The 19579-nt window shown below is 36.6% G+C and overlaps 1 protein-coding gene and 1 pseudogene across 50 annotated transcripts in view; both read right to left on the bottom strand.

Annotated features, from left to right (window-relative positions):
• Positions 1-19579, bottom strand: part of ZNF438 (zinc finger protein 438) — a 195568-nt gene that overhangs the window by 80357 nt on the left and 95632 nt on the right. The window lies entirely within an intron of this gene.
• Positions 7545-8973, bottom strand: LOC118639119 (annotated as a pseudogene).

The following is a 19579-nucleotide window of genomic DNA, read 5'->3' as shown; positions in this document are numbered from 1 at the left end:
CCTTCGGTACTTTGAAGTATTAAAAAAATCACATAGAATTAAATTACAAAGCTAACACACTTGTTTATGCAGCTGGTCTTTTTTAAAACTGAGAAACTTTAGACCTACAATTCTAATAGGCTTACTGGTGACACCCCAATCCTTTGAAAAGAAATGAAATATCATAAATCATCTGACAGTTCTTAAGCTTAGATTTTTATCATCACTCAGATGCTTTAAAAAATAAAGAGCAATATGAAAGGATAAGGTCTTGTTTTGTACCCTATAAAGTTTAAGATAGAAAATATCATACTATTAAATGTCATTTAGAATCCTAACCTTAATACTTAGGGTTAAATTGGCATAATCTGCTTCATCGTTCCTGTGAGAACCGAGGCAAGTAGAGTAGTTTTTCTTACAAAATATTTCAGAACTCTGGCACTTCCTGTGATAAATGAAGCAATAAGGCACTGGATCTGCAATTGTGTATATTTAAGTAGTACTTCATACAGGCAACCAGACTGTCATCTTGCTGGATATCTAGCACAATGAATTTATTATCTGGCATCCAAAAGAATATTTGAATACTTACAAAGAGTAAAGGGTTGGGGTAAGCCCTTTAAATTTTAAGCTCCAAATTTAGGACCACATTATAGCTACAGAGTCCAACCTTTATTTTTTGACAAGATGATTTAATAAAAAAATATTCACAGATTTTGCAAGAAATGTTAAAATAAAAAAATCTATAAATACCTTGAAATGTTTAAGAGTCAACAGAAGAACGATAATATCTAAGTGTTATCCACAGAACCTGAAAATTTTCATTATAGCTAAGTTTAAAAAAAAAAAAAATTGTGGGAGACATTTTCTATGACCTGATTGAAAGGCAATTTAATAACTGGGCAAGATAGCAGCACAGGTAAATGTGGTATCGTCTCCTGCCACAACCACATCAAAATTACAACTAAACTACAAAACAACCATCATTCAAGACCGCCTGAAATCAAGCTCAATGGAAGTCGTACAACTACAAAACTGAAGAGGCCACATCAATACTGGTAGGAGGGGCAGAGGCACAGATGGGCTGGTCCCACACCCACGTGTGGTGCATAAAAATCAGGAGGGACACCTCAGCTGTGAAGGTTCTCCCTGAGGAGTGAGGGGTCACCCTCCCACCAGGCCACCAACTCAGGGTTCCAGTGCCAGGAAGAGAAGACCCCATAACTTCTGGCTATAAAAGCGAGAGTGAACTGAGGCTGAGGGAGGCTGAAGCTTCTGGAGCCCCAGGCAGCTCCTCTTAAAGGGCCCGTGCACGGACTTACTTGGACTTGCATCCTCTGAGCTCCAGCATGGGGGAGGCAGTTCTAAAGGCAGCAGAGACACATGGGGAAGAACTGTGATGTTTGGCATTGGGACAAGGGCTGGAGGGGCAGCTTTCTCCTGGACAGATGTGCTATTAGAGGCCTTTGTTCCTTTGGTGAGCCTTTCCCCCACAAGGCCGGCAGACAGCAGCCATATCTGGGACTTTAGCAACCTGGCTCACACTATGGGTCTCTGAGGCCCTGCCCCACCCAACTTTCAGGCCCACCCAAGCTGTTTCCAGTGGCTTTACCATAGGAATGGCCTATCTTGGATCCTGCTTCAGATTTTCTCAAACTCTCTCAAACAAGCAGCATATAGTCTCAGTGGGCCCCAAAACTCTCGTAAAGTGGCCCCAGGCCTGGCACTAGAAGCAGCCTTGGAACCTACAAGCCCAGCACAAGAAGCAGGCATCTGCAGATCACTTCGTAGCTTATGCCTGGTGGCCCCAGGTAGAACACAGGCAGTGGCTGACCTTGCCCCAGAGTGAGCACACCCAGTGGACAGCTTCAAACCATGTCAAAGCAGCACCACCTAACCACTTCCACAAGTGACACACTCAAGGAGTGGACTCAGTGGTTACCAAAGCCTTGCTGAAGTAAGTCTTGCTCTGTGTGGTGGGCCCCTGCACAGTTGATCACCAAAGGCAGTCAGAGGTTGGTGGATAGCGGGCATGGCCTCCATGCAAGTTGATCAGCCTGAGTAAAACCCTCTCACTGATGTGCCATAAAGACTCAATTACAACAGAAGGATGTAAAGTCCACATGAGGGGTGTACCTTCAGGGCCCAGCTGGGAGACCAGGGAGGTTGTGTCACTGGACTCTATAGGACACCTACTATAATAGGCCACCCTAGGAAACCCAGGAGACATAGCAACTCTACCTAATACATAGAAACAAACACAAGGAGGTAGCCAAAATGAGGAGACAAAGAAATATGTCCCAAATGAAAGAAAAGAATAAAACTCCAGGAAAAGAACTAAACGAAATGGAGATAAACAACCTAACAGATGCTGAGTTCAAAATACTGCTTATAAGGATGCTCAATGAACTTAGTGAGAACTTCAGTGAAAATAGTGCGGGCCTCAAGAGCATGAAAAAGGACCATTCAGAAATAAAGGAGGCACTAACTGAAGTAAAGAATAATTTACACAGATTCAATAGTAGAGTAGATAAAGCCAAGAAGCAAACCATCAATTTGGAATTTAAGGAAGCAAAAAACACCCAATAAGAATAGCAAAAAGAAAAAAGAATCCAAAAAAATGAGGATAGTGTAAGGAGCCTCTGGGACAACTTCAAACGTGCCAATGTTCACATCATGGGGGTGCCAGAAGGAGACGAGAGAGAACAAGAAATTGAAAACCCGTTTGAAACAATAATGGCAGAAAACTTCCCTAACTTGGTGAAGGAAACAGACATACAAGTCCAGGAAGCAGAGAGAGTCCCAAACAAGATGAACCCCAAGAGGCCCACACCAAGACACATCATAATCAAAATGCAAAAGGTTCAAGACAAAGAGAGAATCTTAAAAGCAGCAAGAAAAAAGCAGTTAGTTGCCTACAAGGGAACTCCCATAAGACTGTCAGCTGATTTCTCAAAAGTAACTTTGCGCCAAAAGGGAGTGAAATATTCAGAGTGATGAAAAGCAAGAATCTACAACCAAGATTACTCTATCCTGTAAAGCTATCATTTAGAATCGATGGACATATAAAGAGTTTCCTAAACAAGAAAAAGCTAAAGGAGTTTATCACCACCAATATTATATGAAATGTTGAAGGGTCTTCTTGAAGAAAAAGATAAAAAATATGAACAAACAAAATGGCAATAAATATATATCTATCGACAAGTGAATCTGCAAACAAATGAACAAGCAGAATAGAAACATTCTCATAGATACAGAGAACATTTTGTTGGTTGTCAGATGGGAGGGGGGTTGGAGGAATGGGTGAAAAAGGTGAAGGGATTAAGAAGTACAAATTGATTGTTAGGCTGACAAACCTCAAAGGGAAAGGGGATGGGGGGTGGGAAAAAATAAGCCAAAGAACTTACCTGCATATATGCATAATGAATGGACACAGAGAACAGTGTGGGAAAAGGCAGGACGGGGGCGGGAGCAAGGAAGAGGGGGTCAATAGGGGGAAAAGGAGGAACTTCTGTAACACATTCAACAATGAATTTTTTTTTTTTTTTTAAAGATAAACAAAAATAGTTGGTCAATGATCAGTTCAAGTGACGTTCCAATTCATGAAAATGTGCTTTCAGAAGTCCACTCGACTAGCAGTAGGGCCTATATAAGACTGTAATTGTTCTATATTTCAGCAGTTTTTCTAATTCATTTTAAGGATACAGCTAACAAATCAGTCGCCTCCGAATAACGGCTTAACCAATGCCACATCCCTATCAAGTTATGTAGATGCAATTGATAAACACTTGAATAGATGACCAAATTATATCAGAAAGCCAACTTCTTACTTCTTGCATATCATATGATTACTAATGAAGAATTCTTAAAAATTATTAAATTTTAAAATGTACATTTTGTTTCTCATGTAGTTATTATTAAATATTGAATATATTCCAAACAATATTTCAACATATGTGTAAGTAAAAAAAGTAAAATAAAATTAACACCTGTATTCAGTTCAAGGAATAAAACATTACCAGTAACTCTGAAGTTACCTTTATGGCTCTTCCCATCCAATTCCAATCCTCCTTGCCATGCCTTCTCCCCAGTGACCCTGAATGTTTACTTTGCTTTCCTTTATCCTATGTATCCCTAGTTAATAAAATGTTTAATTTTGCAAGACTTTGGATGGAATTATATTGGTTGGAATCATATTGGAAATATTCTTATATGTTCATAAGATTTACCCAATCTGGTATGTTTGAATATAGCACAGTTTATGTCTTCTCTTGTTAATAGATATCTGAATTATTTCCAGTGTTCTGGAACACTGTCATGCATCATGCATGTTTCTCTGTGTACATTTGTAAATGTTTCTATGTCTCAGAGTGAAATTTCTTGGTTGGTATATACAAAAGTTATTACATAATGACAAATTGTTTTATATCATTGATGCAATTTCTTTAACTACTAGCAAAGTAAGAGAGGGCAGGCTATTCCATCTCCTTGCCAACACTTTTCCCAATCTTGTGAGTATAAAACAGTATTATCTTCTGATATTTTTTAAAGCTCTATTTTCATTCCTTTGAAGTAAAATTTACATAAGATGAAATGTACAAATCTTAAGTGTACCATTCCATGAGTTTTAACAAATGCATATACCTTATAACCCAAATCATTATCATCACCCCAAAGAAAGTTTCTTCATAATCCTTTCAGTCATTCCCTGCTCCATCCCGCTCTTTTGATTCCTGCCCCTCCCAGATAAATTTTTCTTGTTCTAGAACTTCATAAAAATGAAGTAATACTGTATGTATTCTTTTGTATAAGCCTTCCTTAGTTAGTATAATAAGATTCATTTATGTGTTGCAGGGATCAGTAGTTCATTCCTTTTATTTCTGAGTAGCAGTCTATTTTATGAAGACACTATAGTCTGTTTATCCATTCTTTTACTAATGGACATCTGGGCTATTTCTAGTTTTTGGCTAGTATGAATACAGACACATGTATTCATCTTGTGAACATGTTCATCTTGTGAACATCTTTATGTGTGTGTGTGTGTGTGTGGGGGGTGAAGTTATATTTTCACTTTTCCTGAGTAAATACCCAGAAGTAGAATTGCTGGGTCAACACATAAGTGTATGCTTAGCTTTATAAGAAATTTCCAGATCTTTTTCCTAAGAGGTAGTACTATTTAACCCTCTAAAACAATGTATAGGTTCCAGTTACTCAACATCCTTCTAACATTTGTTATCAACCTATTTAATTTTAGCCATGCTCGTGGGTATCTCACTATCATTTTAAGTTGCATTTCCTGATTAATGATGTTCAGCATATGATGTTGGCCATTTGAACATCTTCTGTTGTGAAGTATCTGTGTTATAAAGTAGTTTTTCAAATTATTTGTCCCCTACCCTCTCTTTTTTGTTTTTGATTGTGTTTATTTTTATAAGTTGTATAATTTATTTATTTATTTTAAATCTATATAGCCCTCTGACAAACACATGTTTTGAAAATAATTTTTCTCAGTCCATGGCTTTCCTTTTTGTTTTCATAATGGTATCTTTGATGAGCCTTTTTTTTTTTTTTTTTTTTAATAAAGTCTAATTTATGTTTTTTTCTCTTATGGTTATTGCTTTCTGCATTTAAATCTCTGCCTACCTCCAAAGCATGAAGATATTCTCTGATTGTTTTTTTGTTTTTTGTTTTCTAAAAGCCTTATGGTTCTAGTTTTTATATTTAATCTATCTCAAGTTAATTTTTATGCATGGTGCAAGGTAGGAATTTAGATGTATTGTTATTCCATATAAAGATCTAGTTGATTCAGCACTATTTACTTAAAAACTTTCCCTTCTCTACTGGGTTGTTCTGGATCTTGTTGGAAAACAAATGACCATAAACTGTGGGTCTCATCAGGCCTTTCTGTTCATTGATCTATCTGTGATCCTTACAGCAGCATCACACTGTCCTAGCTACTACAGCATTATCATTATGTCATGAAGTCAAGTCCTCCAGCTATGATTTTAAAATTGTTTGAATATTCTTCATCTTTTACATTTCCATATAACTTTTATTTATTTTTTAATTTATCATTGTTGAATGTATTACAGATGTTCCCCCTTTTACTCATTGACCCTCTCCATACTGCCCCTCTCCCCCCCAGGCCTTCACTGTACTATTGTTTCTGTCCATGGGTTATTTCGTTAATCTTATCCCACCCTGTCCCACCCCCTTTCCTCTAAGATTCATCAGTCTGTTCCATGCTTCCATATCTCTGGATTTATTTTGCTCATTAGTTTATTTTTTTCATTAGATTTCACATATAAGGGAGATGATGTGACACTTGTCTTTCTCTGACTGGCTTATTTTGCTTAGCATATTACTGTCCAGGTACCTCCATGCTGTCTCAAAAGATAAGAGAGTCTTCTTTTTCATTGCTGTATAGTATTCCTTTGCATAAATGTACCACAGCTTTTTCATTCACTCATCTACTGATGGGCACTTGGGCTATTTTCAGATCTTAGCTATTGTAAATAGCACTGCTATGAAACATAGGGGTGCATATATTCTTTCTGATCATTATTTCAGGATTCTTAGAATATATTCCCAAAAGTGAGATCACTGAGTCAAAAATATATAAAGAACTCATACAACTTAACAAAAGGAAGACAAACAATCCAATTGGAAAATGGGTAAAGGGGTAAATAGATACTTCTTCAAAGAGGCCAAGGAACACATGAAAAAGTGCTTAAGTCACTAATCATCAGAGAGATGCAAATTAAAATAACAATGAGGCATCACCTCACACCTGTCAGAATGGCTACCACCAATAAATCAATAAATGAAAAATGCTGTTGAAGATATGGAGAAAAGGGGACTCTGGCACACTGCTGGTGAGAATGGTGCAGCTACTATGGAAAACAATATAGAGTTTCCTCAAAAAATTAAAAACAGAACTGCAATTTGACCCAGTGATCACATTCCCACATAACTTTTAGAGTAAGTTTGTCAATTTTGGAAAAAAAAAAAAAGCCTGTGCAATTATGATGGGGACAATGTTGAATCTATAGTGCAATTTGGGGAGAACTGTCATCTAATTGAGTCTGACAATCCATGAACATGTCATCTCTGTTCACTTACTCAAATCTTCTTTAATTTTTCTCTGTAATGTGTTTAATGTAGAGATTCTGCATGTCTTTTGTTAAATGTTTTTAAATGTACTTTTATTAAAAATGATAGCCCTGACTGGTTTGGCTCAGCAGTCAGAGCGTCGGCCCGTGGACCAGAGTCCTGGGTTTGGTTCCCCCTAGAAGCACATACCTTGGTTGCAGTTTGTCCCCGGCCCTGTGTTGGGGTCATGTGGGTGGCAACCAGTTGATGTGTCTCTCTCACATCGATGTTTCTTTCTCTCTCTTCCTCCTTCTCTCCCTCCCGCTCTATCTGAAGATAAATGCAAAAAAAATAAATAAAAACACCCCACAAAATGGGATATAGGCTTATTATTGACAATCTCAATTCAGAACTTTCTTGGTTTTCTGTGCTCATCAGTATTAGGAGCTGATTGAGTCTGAGGCCCTCTTGTTTGTACTACGTTCTCTCCCATTTTCCCTCATTTGCCTCTTTTCCTTAGTAATACCATTAGTCACCTTGTCCACTTCCTTTCCTATTTCTGGTCTCTTCTCACCTTACTAAAAGATGGACATTTTCTCACTGAAATAAGCTTTAAATTCTTTTATTTACTTCTTGGTGAGGGATAGAGCCCTAAGCTTATTAACAATTCTTTGTTCTGTGTTTCTACATTTTCTGAGAAATCTTATCCAAATTATCCAGCAAGTCTAAGAGACATAGCATATTTGGGTAAAGGCAACTTGTTCAAATCAAATACTTCATCTCTCATTAGCTATACTAATATATATAGGAAACAAAACACCTTTGAGCTCTTTAATTGTTGATCTTGAGATAAAAATAACTTTCTTTTCTAGATGCCCATAAGTTTTTCTGGATTGAATTTTATTTCCTTCATAGGCACTTTCTTCTCAAGAAGTTGCTATACCACCCTTTTATTCTTCCGAGAAAAGCAAAATTAATAAAGCTTCATCATCTACTTGGCAGGTCTATGTGCTCTGTGATATGAGTTGGCATCCTCTGGGCAATCAAATGGAAGAACCTAGTTCATGGCCTGACTATCCAATACCCTGGGTGCAGTATCTGTAGCAAAGAGCACTATTAGCACTTTTTCAGATAAACTTCTTACAGACTTCCACTTTTCTCTTCTGCTTCTGTCAACAATAGAAGTCAAGAATAGAAATACCAGAGTACAGGCAGTAGAAAACTCGGTTTAGATACTGAACCTCTTTACAACTGGAAAAACAACAACAACAAAATATATATGTATACAAAATGCTCTTATTCAGATGGCTTCTCAAAAAGAAATATGAGATACTTGTTTTTTACTAGAGCTCACAAACTATGTAGTTTTATTCCAAAGTGACAGGGGTGTTACAGTTTACTTTTCTTACCAAACCAAACATATTCAGAGTTTTTCAAACTCAAGCATATAAGGTCCTCTACAGATTTTGTTTTGCTGGAAAAAAACTAATATAACTGTTTTGGAGGAAGATTTCTAATAATAGTATTCATAGTATCAGCAAAGTCTATGCCCAAGATTCTTCTTCATCATGAACTAACTTTTGGAGATTGTTATGAACGCTTAGTGGTTCATCCTTGTGTTTAAATAGTGAAACTTGTATACAAACATAGGTGGTCGATGTTCTCAAACAACTTGTCTCAGATCCTTTCTGTCAATGATGAGATTGTTGAAAGGTCCATGATTTGTTCCTACTTTTTGGAAAACCCAACGGCTTGAAAAATTGATCAGTTCTCTCATACGTAGTATTATCAGAACCCACAGTCCATCTATTAAAGTCTATTACAGATGATAAAAAGCTTCCAGTACTGGGACAAGAAAAATCAAAGTCTTGCCAGATCCCATTCTAGCAGCTCCAAGTACATCTTTACCTTGCAAAGCCAGGTTAAAAAATTTTAAAAGTCTGTTCTTTAGTAAGCATTGTCTCAATAAATGTGCAAAGGAATACTTTTTTTTTTTATCCTCACTTGAGGACATTTTTCCATGTTTTGTTCAGGTAGAGTGGGAGGGAGAGAGAGGAAGAGAGAGAGAGAGAGAGAGAGAGAGAGAGAGAGAGAGAGAGAGAGAGAGAGAAAGAGAAACGATGTGAAAGGGACACATCGAGTGGCTGCCACCCGCACGACCAACCAGGGTCAGGGACAAACTGCAACCGAGGTACATGCCCTTAGCAGGAACCGAACCCGGGTCTCTCTGGACCGCAGGCCAATGCTCCAACCGCTGAGCCAAACCGGCTAGGGTGAAGGGATAATTTTTAAAAATGTTTTTAAGTTTAAAATTATTTGCCTGTTGACTTAAACTTGAAGGACTGTTTGTTTGGATATAAAAATCTATAAGTTACCTATTCTTTTTTTGAAAATCTTCTAAGTATCTTCATTTTCTTGTATTGACTGAAATCAAGACTGACATAATTTCCCACTTACAGATAACTCAACCCACTTGTCTGGCTCCCTAAAGATATCCTTCTTTAACTCTGAGGTCCAGCAATGTTACTGGGCCCAGATACACAGTATGTCCTTTCAATATTCAGATTCTAGTTGTCTTTTACTTCAAAAAAGGCTTAACCTCTAAACACTGGTTTTACTTCATTAGAATGGGTATCTTGCATCTACAATTATACGTATGATGGATCTACTCTGCCTGTCTTTTATATTAGTGGTCCACAAATTGAAGGATATTTGAGGCTATATGAAGGCTTTCCAAGAGATATGTGGGCACAGATAGTTTTTAAAAAATGTTTTTTATTTTAAAGAGAGAGGAAGGCTCTGGCCAGTTTGGCTCAGCAGTTAGAGTGTGGGCCTGCGGACCAAAGAGTCCCGAGATCAATTCCAGTCAAGGGCATATACTTCAGTTGCAGTTCATCTTCTGCCCTGGTTGGGTCGGGCGCGAGACAACTAGTCGATGTGTCTCTCTCACATTGATGTTTCTCTTTCTCCCCCTTCCACTCTATCTGAAGATAAATAGAAAAATATCCTTGGGTGGAGATTTGAAAGAGAGAGAGACAGAAACATCGATCAGCTGCCTCCCACACACCCCCTACTGGAGCCCGCAGCCTGGGCATGTGCCCTGACCAGGAATGAACCAGAGATGTTTTTGGTACACGGGATATTGCTCAACCCTCTGAGTCACACTGGCTGTATAACATATATATTTGATTAAGAAATGGAATAAGTGGCCCCATATTAGTATACTCTAAGTTCAGATGTATAATAGAATGAAGCAGTAATGCAGGCATTGCTACTTAAGTACTTTACCTCTTCCATACCCTTACCATTGTAAAAGAATCATCTCAATTCTGGGATACTTTAGTGAGCACAAAAAAAATGCTGAAGAAGCAGTATCTTATTATACCCAGGCAATACATGGTAAGGCTCTGTGCCTTATCTATTTATATTAGAATGAGAATTCAGCTGTGTGGTGGTTGTCATGGAGACATACATTAACATATTTATTTAAGTTAAAAAATCAAGTTGGATCTTTATTGACAAAAAGAAGTCTGATTTGAAAGATAGGTTTGAAAGATAGGTCAATTAGATTAAATGGCAACCATTTCCCCTAAACTGAGTGATCTACATTTATAACGAGAAGGCTTTGATAAAAATACATGTCAGACATATTTAAAACAAAGATTTCTCTAAAAATTCATATAATGGCAAATACGTATAAAAAATAATAATGTTTCTAAACATCCCTTTCTAGGTATATTGGGTTAAACAAGGTGCCTCTAAGTAAAAGAATAACTACAACAGTCATTTAATAAATCTTACTTAAGCCTTTTTGATAAAATTCCCCAAACTCAGAAAGTGATCATAAATTCTTTTGCAAGTCAGGTGGTTCCCAGGTCTTTGCTTTCTAGAGATGACTAACTGGGTTGTCAGTAGTTCATTAAAATAATTTATAGATCACAATGAAAAAAGTTAATAAATGATGCAGTTCTGGCATATCATGAACAGTAATATTTTTAAGTTAAAGGTGTTTCATCACTCTTTTAAGTGTATATTTGACTTGACTCACTTCTCTCAATTTCTGTGACCACACTATTTTCCTGTCCCATCTCTTTTCTCTTGTACTCTTTCCAATTTTGTTTTCATTTCTTTGGTTGGTGTTTTTTCTTCAACTTTTTACTGAGTTCTGCTTCAATTATAATTATTAATTTACAATTTGTAAGTTAGCCATTTTCCATTGTGTGTCTAATGTGAGATAGGAATCCATTATTACTCTCTTCATGTGAGCAATTTCTTGCCCCAGTTGTTGTTGCTGGTCTATAGAAATGCAATTGGCTTGCCCTGGCTGGGTGGCTTAGTTGGTTGGAGTATTGTCCTGTACACCAAAAAGGTTGTGGGTTCGATTCTTGGTCAGGGCACATTCCTAAGTTGCATGTTCAATCCCTGGTCCAGGTATGATGTTTCTCTCTCACATCGATGTTTCTCTCTTTTTCCCCCTTCCTCTCTCTCTAAAAATCAATAAAACATATCCTTGGGTAAGGATTAAGAAAAAAAAAAATGCAATTGTCTTTCCTATGTTGAAAAATCTATCCATCCTTTTCACACTGATCTACAATGCCAGTTTGTCATAAATCAAGTTTCCCTATATAGATGGATCTGTTTCTGAATTCTCTATCTTTCTATTAGCCAATTTGTATATCCTTACACCACACACTGAATTAATTATTATAGATTTATATTAAGTCTAATTATAAGGCAAGAAAAACACTTATTTATGAGTGTCTTTGTAATTTTTGGACTACTCCTCTTCCATATAAATTCAGAATTATAATGTTATGTATAATAATAATAATAATGATAATAATAACAATAACAGTAGTAGTAGTAATGTTGAGACCCCCAAAATTTGTTTGGAATTTATTCTAAGTACACTGAGAGAATTAACATCTCTGTGACATTAAGTCTGCTAATTCATATATGGTGATTTTCTCCATTTAACTGGATCATAGTTAATGTTTTTGAATAAAAATTTATTATTTTCTCACTTATATGTGGAATCTGATGAACTAAATAAACTGACAAACAAGATAGATCCAGAGACGTGGAAGTAAGGAACAGACTTACAGATCTCAGTGAAAAGGCCAGGGGGGGGTGGAAAGAGATTAATCAAAGAACTTATATGCATATATGTATAACCAATGGACACAGACAATAGTGTAGTGATGACAGGGGATGGGGAGGGGGAGTGTCAATGGGGAAAAAGGAAGGACATCTGTAATATTTTCAGTAATAAAGATACATTTTAAAAACAGTTTGTTACTTTCTCAATAAGGTCATAGATATTATTTGTTCGATTTATGCAAATCTTATTTATATTGTGATGCTTTTGTAAATTTTATATTTTTAAAATTATATTTTCTCTAATAACTTCACTGTGGAGAAACCTGGCAGACACCATCTTAACCAAATGATCAATGTTAACGTCACCAGTAACACCATGTGTGTGATATAATCAGGAGAAAACATCAGACAAACCCAGACTGAGGTTCATTATACAAAAGACCTGACCATTACTCTTCAAAAGTATAAGGTTCCTGAAAGAAAGACCAAGAAATTGATACAAATTGGAATAAACTAAAGAGATATAGCTCTCTGGATTTGATCCTGAAAAAAAGGAACTCAGTAGAAAACTGGTAAAATCCAAATAAAAGCATAGTTTAGTTAATTATATCAATGTTAATTTCTTAGTTTTGGGAAAACAATATACTATAGCTATATAGGATGTTAATTATTTCAAAGCAAAATGTTTTTACTTTTCTTATTTCCATTTTTTGTTCAGATAGAGTGGGAGGGAGAGAAAGAGAGAAACATCGATGTGAAAGGGACACATCGAGTGGTTGCCACTCACCCGACCCAGCCAGGGCCCGGGACAAACTGCAACCGAGGTACATGCCCTTAGCGGAAACTGAACCTGGGTCTCTCTGGACCACGGGCCGACGCTCTAACCGCTGAGCCAAACTGGCCAGGGTAAAACAAAATGGTTTTAAAATTACATTTTCTGTTTTGTTGTTGCTGCTGGTCTATAAGTTGCTTTTGCTTCGAACACTTCTATCTTAGAGATAGCAATATCATTTTTTTAGTTTCAAATACTAAAATTTTTATTCAAAAAGCATAAAGAATATATAATACAAAGAAAAGGAAGCAACAAAGACATAAAACAAAAGCAATACGGTATTAAGTTATTAAAACAAAATAAAAGCTGTGACATTAACCTTATTAACCTGTAACTATTAACATCATCCAAACTTTGCCAAGATGGTGTGCCTCAGTGGATTGAGCATTGTCCCTGGTTCGATTCCTGATCAGGGTACATGCCCAGGTTTCCGGCTAGATCCCCAGTATGGGGCGTGCAGGAGGCAGCAGATGGATGTTTCTCTCACATCTATGTCTTTATCTCTCCCTTACCCTCTCTCTAAAAAATCAATAAAAACATATTTTTAAAAATTGTATAAAAACATCATACAAACTTCGCTTTTCCCCTATGTCACAGTGTGGAGGTGTCACTGAGAAGTGGCTGCCCAGCTAGAGTCTACACTTCCAAACCCTCCCCTGTTGCACCACGTGTGTCCTTGTTAATACTAATCCCCAAAAGAATGTCAGTGGAGTGACTGAATATCAGTTCTCATGTTGAGGCTTTTCAGAAGCAGGTGAGGTATGTTCATAGTCTCTTCCCCACCTGCTCCCAGACTAAAGGCCCTGGTTATATAAGGTCAGGAATGCCTTCAATACACTGTTTCATTAGCAACAGACACATTTGAATTACATTTAAGCTGTTGCAGTTAGCATTCCCTAATTAACATAAAAAAAAGGTATCTTGAGGTGCAAACCAAACAAAAAAACTCTAAAATATCTGGCAACAGCTTAGCATCCAGGCATCAGGAAAAGAAGAAACTGAGTAAAGGATGGAAAGATAGTTATGTCATGCAGTCACAAAACACTTCATAAAAAAACTGCTTGCCAAAAGGAATCCATAGTGACAGAAGCCAAAAAGTGGTTGCCTCCAGGGGAGCAAAGCGGGGAATTAACTGGAAAGGGGCATCCATCTGGGGTAATGGAAATGTTCTATATGTTATTTTGGGTGGTGGTTTACACAGGGTATACAATTATCAAAACTCATTGACCCAAATGCTTAAGAGCTGTGTGTTTTTGTAAATTATACCTTAATTTTTAAAAAATGCCTGAGATAGTTTCAAAGGCAGAGTGTCTCCCAAGTCTATAGCTATAGGCAAAAAAAGATGGAAAACAGAATATTACAATAACAGTATTACTTGCTGTATTTATCAAAAATTTATAAGAACTTAGCACATGTAAGAACTGATAGGTTTGAGAGCAGAAATAAAAGAAATAGAAAATCCCGAAATTTGGGTTCCCAGGGTTAGAAAAACTGTCTGCTTCTGAATTTCACACAGTAAGAAAAAAGATTGAAAAAGGTTTTGGGCAAAAATGTCCTTTTAAATGTTTCCTCAGGTAAACAAGGAAGCCAGCGTTGATGGGGGTGTGGGGGAGAAGGAGAGAGAGAGAAAGGCTTGGAATTTTTTGGCTAGCATGATCATACAATGTACTGTTCAAATTGGCATATTTTCTTTTTTATCCTCACCTGAGGACACTCCTGCATTTATCGTCAGATAGAGCAGGAGGGAGAGAGGGAGGAAGAGAGAGAGAAACATTGATGTGAGAGAGACACATTGAGTGATTGTCACCCACACGACTCCAACTGGGGCTCGGGACACATTGTAACTGAGGTACGTGCCCCGGGCAGGAAACAAACCCGGAACTCTGGTCCATGGGCCGACACTCTAACCACTGAGTCAAACCGTACAGGGCCAAATTGGCATAATTAAGAGAAAGAGGGTATTATAATTTAACATGAATAAGAAATAATAAACTGGGACATGTAGTCACTCTATTACTAGCACATGGAATTAACTACAAGTAGATCAGAAGCCAATTAAGTTTCTGAGGGAATAACACTGCCAAAAACACACAAGTCTTGCCTGTTTGACCCTTAAAACAATGTTCAAAATTGCTGCCAAAATTGCATGAGCAGAAAGTATGAAACAAAGGTTAGATAGCCTCCAAGGAGAGCATATTTGCCAATGTCCACGTAAGTGTGACCCTGGAGAAAACTGGGCGAGGAAGAACCTTCCAGAGGCAGTAGTAGGTCCTATAGAACAATAGGCAGAGTTCCTTTTAGAGAGCAAAAGTCTAATCAAGGGACATCCACCTTAGGCAAGGATTTTTCAAAATGCTTCTTGCCATATCATGTTTTTGTTACTGTCAATATTCCTAATTCTAAATGTTCCCTCAGCTTAAAAAAATTAAATACAAATTTGTAATTTGTTAATCGGGCCTAATGCAATAAATTATGAACACTGCACATAATGTGGTGGTGGTGAGAATAAACCTGAAGAATCTTACAGAGATCACTGCTGCCAGGAGGTCGTGATTCTCATCCAACCTTTGCTATTAACTGTGTGACTCTGGATAAATCATGATTTCTCAGGACTTGTAAAATGAATAAGAGGATGCCTTCCAGTTATATAGTTCTAATTTAAAATTCTTGACCTACCTGAACCTAAAGAACTACAAGAGTCCTCTACAAAATATCATTATCTGGAGAATCCATAATAGACTAGTTGGTCTAGTTTTTATAGTAAAAGCAATTCAGCAGAATTCTAAAACATTATATTGGCAAGAAAAATCCTAGCACTCTTTCATTTCTTGATTTTTCTATATTGTTTTGGTCTCATAATACATTAAAGAATAAAGTAAAATAAATAACATTTAGAATGTTTTAAAAACCAAATGCAATTGGGAGAAGACTTTTATTCTAAAAATATAGTTAATAGTATATTTTATTAGTTATACAGTCAATAATCATTGACTCCTAAAAATATTTTTCAAATAATTAAACATTTAAAAATGTCTGCCAAATGTTAAATTTTTATGCCCCCTCTAAGTTTTAGAATCAAATAACACTCAGCACTCTCTTCTTCACTGACAAGAGAAAACAAAAGCTAATATTCTATATTGATACTTTGTAACTCATAATTATTTAGTTTTTTACATGTATAAAATAATAGCCAAACATTTTAAGACAGTAGGACTAAACTTTGTCACTTTAAATCATTATATGTTGGGATACATACAAAACAAGAAATATCATTTCCATAGTACCTTGAGAAAAGAACACTCATTATTCATTGAGTGTATCAGTGAATCAAAAAATGAGGAACAGAATAAGTACCATGAAAATACCCTAAATCTCTGAAACACACATTACTGGTGTACCTCAGACTACACAAAAATTTAAATTAGTTTAAATAATAAAAAACTTGTCAGTGGAATATTTTTAGTGTGCTAAGAAACTTTTTATTTATAGATATTTGACAATAAGTCTCAGGTAAAAGAAGTGTTTATTTTTATGATTAAAATTATCCTTTAAGAGAAGAAACACTTCATAAGTTTAGATGTTTCCATATCAGTATTGATGTAGAGAAGTCTCTTTCTTGTTTGTTCTTATTCAAAACACTTTGTATATAACAGTTTTTTTTTCTTCTCTAGAAACCTTAATATTTACCTCTTTCTTCTGTTCTAGGATGTCTTATATAATTTCTTTGATAATTATCTTCCATTTTTCTCTTGTATTAGTGAGCTACTGGACCTCCTGGATTATGTCTCTAATTATTTCTTCCTCAAATTTATCTTTCAACCCCTCTAATAAATTTATTTCAGTCATCACATTTCCAATTTTTGCAAGTTATTTCTTATTCTTTACTTTTCCTTTTCCTTTCCTTAAATTGTCCTTTTTAAAAAAGACTATTTTCTATGCAAAAATTTCTCACATTTTTAAAGATAATAATTATAGTTCTTGTCTCATCAGATTTCTTTGTTTCTGTTTACTTTGCTTTCATAGTGGAGGTATTCCCAAGTACCTGGTGATCCTTGGTTAGCTATCCCTACTTTAGTATAGCAAGCTGGCAGCTCTGTGTTGAACTTGTTAAACTTGTTGAAGGTGAGCTTCACTGAAGAGCAACTGGAGAGCAAGCTGGTTCCTCTGTGGGAGAAACACTACAGGGCCTTTCTCTGGGACCATTTAGTTTCTCTCTGGAATTTAGAAGTTTGGCTCCTGGTGCTCTAAGAGCAGGGCTGACTTTCACTTAACCCCAATCTCCAGTGTTTATGTGTCCCTGAGCCTAGAGTCCCTATAGTTTCAACACATCTGGAGAATAAACCTCCCAAATCTGGGGCATGGGGAAGGTAGTTATCTAGTTGGGATGAAATAAGGACCTGAGTGAGTGTCCAATGGTCCTTTTACAGACTTTTAGCTGGTCATTTTCTAGCCCCATGCCTTACTTCCTTCTTCATCTACCCTGACACCTCTTATCACAGAACCTCCCAAGGCTCTGCAAAGCAAAATTGCCTCCAGGCAGTTTTTCTCCTCTGTTGGTTTTCACATTCCTCTGTTCTACTAAATCAGAATATCATACATATACTTTCTGTATTCATATTTATGAATTAGAGTTATTGATGTCACCTACTTTTTATCAAAGAAAGAGTTGGAATATTTTTTTTCCTATTTCCTTTGTTTTGGATAGACTATTTATTTATTTGTATTTTTAATATGTTTTCACTGATTTTTTTCAGAGAGAGGAAGGGAAAGAGAGATAAAAACATTGATGGGAGAGAGAAGCATCAATCTGCTGCCTCCTGCACGCCCTACACTGGGGATCAAGCCCACAACTCAGGCATGTGCCCTGACCAGGAATAGAACCGGGACCTCTCAGTCACTGGGACAACACTCAATCCACTGAGCCACAATGGCTAGGCTGGATAAATTTTTTTAATAGGAGAAGGCAGACAGTTCTTTATTGCCACCTTAAAATCAGAAGGTAGTCTCTAAATTATTTCACATTCCACTTGTAATAGTTTGAATCCACTACAGTTTTGGTCTGCTGAGCACACTTTTCATCTCCCTTCTTCTAATCTCTGGAGAAAGCCACACTCATTCCATGAGACTCCAGAGGGGCTTTCAGTCACTGGGCCAGGCCCCTCTATTGTAACACTGGGAAAACATGCTTTAGGCGGACCCACCAGTGTACCCCATTCCCTGGGTTACAGTGATTATTGATCAAAGATGGTCAACCTGCATCTTCTCTGGGGCAGAGAGATAGACATTTGGCCTAACAAATTCTCTTTCTGTTGGGACTGCTAAACTAGGAAGATGACGGTCTCAAGCTGCTGGTGGTCATCTCACTGATCATATGCCTGTTTGAAGAATGATGAATAAAGAAAACAGCAGAGCTGAAAAAGACCAGATGAGATCACTTGAGTTCCTGGCCGCAACCATGCCTGAAGCCAGATGCACCTCTGGAAACCAAAGTTATATAAACAATTAAGTTTCTTTTATTTTCATAAGCTGGCTTGAGCTGGCTTTCTTTCACTTGCAACTGAAGGAGTCCTGATGAATTCATCATTTAATCAAAATGTTCCAAATTACTAATACTTGAACTACAAAACACCACTTCTTTGCCAAAAATTAAATTGCCTAACTTATTTTATTAAAATAAAAATCACAAATCATAAGTAACATACACAATGTCCCTTTCACCATTTAAGTAAGATACTTTGATTTTATTTAAATATTCTCATGTTTTCAAGGTAACAGTATCTGAGAATGAAGCATACAGTGGTGGGCAAAAGTAGATTTACAGTTGTGAGTATACAAAACACAATTCTGGTATTATTTATTAATCACTGTATTATTTATTCATATACCTACTTTTGCCCACCCCTGCATATATTCTGTAGTACTACAAACCCAGTAGCCACTAACCTACAGAATAATTTTCATCCAGGTACTTCAAAAAGTCTTGTCATTTCTTCAAACCTTTCCACCAGAACTCTCAGTTTTTATTAAAACTACATAAAGGCTATATGGAAAAATGAAATAATATAGCTCAAAATAATTGTTGCTTTAGGAGGAAAAATATGATTTAAATTCAAAGAATTATTCAGACTGAATCTTTGACCCAGATACTGGATACCAGGATAATATCAACTCCAGGATTTATGGGAAGGAGATACACAGTAATAACACGATTCCAAGGTAACAGTTGGGAATACTTAGAGGTCATATGTTCCTTGGAGGCTCTGCCTGGAGTGACTTCCCCATTATTAACTATAGGCCATTGTGCTGCAAACCCAACAGTCAATATCTAGCTTCTGAGTTTGAAGTTTGAAGTGCATATAAAGGCTGAGGGGGTAATCTAAGAGTGAGAAGGCCAAACGTTTTAAATGTATTGCAATTATTTTATTTTCATTAAAAAGCAAATCTTATTAAAATTTCAGTCTCTCACTCTCTTTTGATTGTCTCAAGTGTTGGTTTTTTTTTTTTTATATTACATCATTTCTATCAACTGTTCCTAGTTTGTCCACGGTTTTATAATGCTATCTTAAATAATAGTTT

Source organism: Molossus molossus, unplaced genomic scaffold (genome assembly GCF_014108415.1).
Source record: "Molossus molossus isolate mMolMol1 unplaced genomic scaffold, mMolMol1.p scaffold_m16_p_1, whole genome shotgun sequence".
In the NCBI taxonomy this organism is placed as follows: domain Eukaryota; kingdom Metazoa; phylum Chordata; class Mammalia; order Chiroptera; family Molossidae; genus Molossus; species Molossus molossus.
The sequence above is the reverse complement of the archived record's forward strand: the minus strand, read 5'-3'. Positions and strand labels throughout refer to the sequence as shown.